This window comes from Rhagoletis pomonella, unplaced genomic scaffold, assembly GCF_013731165.1.
Source record: "Rhagoletis pomonella isolate Grant_MI unplaced genomic scaffold, Rhpom_1.0 Rhpom_scaffold_00002, whole genome shotgun sequence".
In the NCBI taxonomy this organism is placed as follows: Eukaryota; Metazoa; Arthropoda; class Insecta; order Diptera; family Tephritidae; genus Rhagoletis; species Rhagoletis pomonella.
The window spans coordinates 24,821,130-24,823,360 of NW_023458556.1; the positions used below are offsets into that span (position 1 = coordinate 24,821,130).

The following is a 2,231-nucleotide window of genomic DNA, read 5'->3' on the forward strand; positions in this document are numbered from 1 at the left end:
ACATTTGTAAAAGCAACAAGTCAGCCAATACTAGCCAACACTAGCCAACAATCAGCCGTCATCAGTAGTACAGTGAACCTTGTCATCTGAGCAGCCGCGACTAATGTATTTGCATGTTGCCTCCATTCAGTCGACAACAGTAACAGCAACCACTCAACACTTTTAATGCTAATATCAGCAAGTTTGTAAATGTCGTATTCGTATGAGTTTGTGTGCCACCTACCTCGTTAGTAGGTTAGCTATGTATGTACGTGTTGTTGCTTTGGGCATAGCCTCCAGCCTCTGATACACTATTCTTATTTTGTTGCTTGACGGTATATGACTCTTGCTCTTAAATAGCCATTTATGAAATATGAATGTACTTTGGTGTTAGCAGCCATACAGCTCGTTTACTGGAAGAAAGTCATAATTAAAGAAACAAAAAATTGGTTTGTGTTTAATATCGAAAAATTATTAGTCACTCCGAACTTAAATACTTGTCTAACTATTTAGCTTTAATAAAAACGAATTACGACTACTTTTACAACATTATTTTTACCAAACTTTGAAAAAGCAAATGTTTTTGTTATACTCCTGGCTGTTTCCTCTCGATGATTTTTTCCACTGAGGGCCGTTTTCTGAAGTAACCTGTAACTTTACTAAATAAAATAGTAAGATGATTACAGAAAGAAACGGGGCCTTATGTCTGATATACCCAAGCCAAAATTTGAAAGTACCAATGACGGAAACACTAGTCGGAAATTTTTTTTCAGTCCGTCCGAGATATTAGGTTTTGATCAAAGCCTCATCTATTGCTTAACAATCATATTTGAAACTATCCAGGTTTTATATAGAAAACAAATTTTTCAGTTTTCCCAGGATGGCGATGTTAGTTTTTTTTTTTTTTTTTGAAGTTGGTGGTCACAGATCAGCTTTTAAAATAATTAAAATTGATTTAAATGCAACAATATCTATAACATCAAAAGGCCTTTCTAGAGGTTTTGGGGTCCGAGGAATCTGAATTTGGAATTTATTTTAGCCAAAAAGGGCAAAAAAGACTGTTGGGTGTTTATTTCATAAGAAATTCATGCATATAGACCAGAATACAGCTCTCAAGAGAAGCAAAAACTCCATATAAAATGGCATACACGAAATAACTAAGAAATTTTCTTGAGTCAAATTTCTTTAAGGCAGTACGCAGTTCTTAAGAAATTTGCTACGCTTTCTACTATGGTTATCTAAAGTTTTTTTTTTTGTTTGAAAAAAGAGCACAAGGCAACCCACACAGAGAAAATGATACAGGTAAAATGCAAGTTATTAAAACAAATTGTAAAATAAAATTTTTTGATATAATTTTACTTCATACAAAATAAAAAATACAGTATTTGTACTTATGACTTTAAAACGAGACATTCGTAAAACAAAAACGGTCGTTATAATATATTAACTTTTTTTTACTGAGGAGAACAAACGACATTAAAGAAATAGCGTCAAAAGAGCGTATTTTAAAAACTTAAATGAAACATTTTAGAATATTTTCCCAACAAGTTGTACAGCGACACAATTTTCAACAAGCAAAAAAAAACTAGACATTTTTAAAATAAAAAGGTTAATTTATTTTCAGTCAATTAGGTATGAAAAATATTTAAAAATAAAATGTTTTGCATTAGACTTTAAAAAGCTACCTAGCTATAATGAAAAACTTTCATATGTTTGCATCATTTGTCGGAAAATTTGTGTTCAGATAAATAAGTTACTTCAATCTTCAGAAAAGGCGATGAAGTTATACAAACAATACTGCCATTCTAACCCCTAACTACATATAAGGGACATTGGTGGACTTCTTTGACCGAAAAAAGCTTTGGTAAGAGTAACTTACAAAAACAAATTCTTATGGGTTATTAAATAATAATTTAAAATTGTCTTAATTTAAATTACAGGATTTGACCAGCGTGAAGCAAAATTAGCAGGCCCAGCTTGGAAGAAACAAGAACATCTGTATGTATGTATATAGTAATATGCAAAACATCTGTATTTCATTTATTAAATGTTGTAACTTATTTATAAGTATATGTATATCAATATATTTTTGACAATGTGTGCACCAAACGACTTGTTGTGATTTAATAAAAATAAAATTTGAATATCATATTCGAAAACTCATATTTTTAAAATGAAGAAAAAACATTTCAGGATTTAATTTCAACATGCGCATATTCAATTATCACACTATCGTTTTTAAAAACGATTTG

General features: G+C 30.7%; 1 long non-coding RNA gene across 1 annotated transcript; it reads left to right on the forward strand.

Annotated features, from left to right (window-relative positions):
• Positions 1-1,735: 1,735 nt before the first annotated feature.
• Positions 1,736-1,959, forward strand: LOC118734601. The gene is made up of 2 exons (XR_004992403.1): positions 1,736-1,843; positions 1,920-1,959. It is a non-coding gene; the product is annotated as an uncharacterized LOC118734601 (long non-coding RNA).
• The last annotated feature ends 272 nt before the right edge of the window (positions 1,960-2,231 follow it).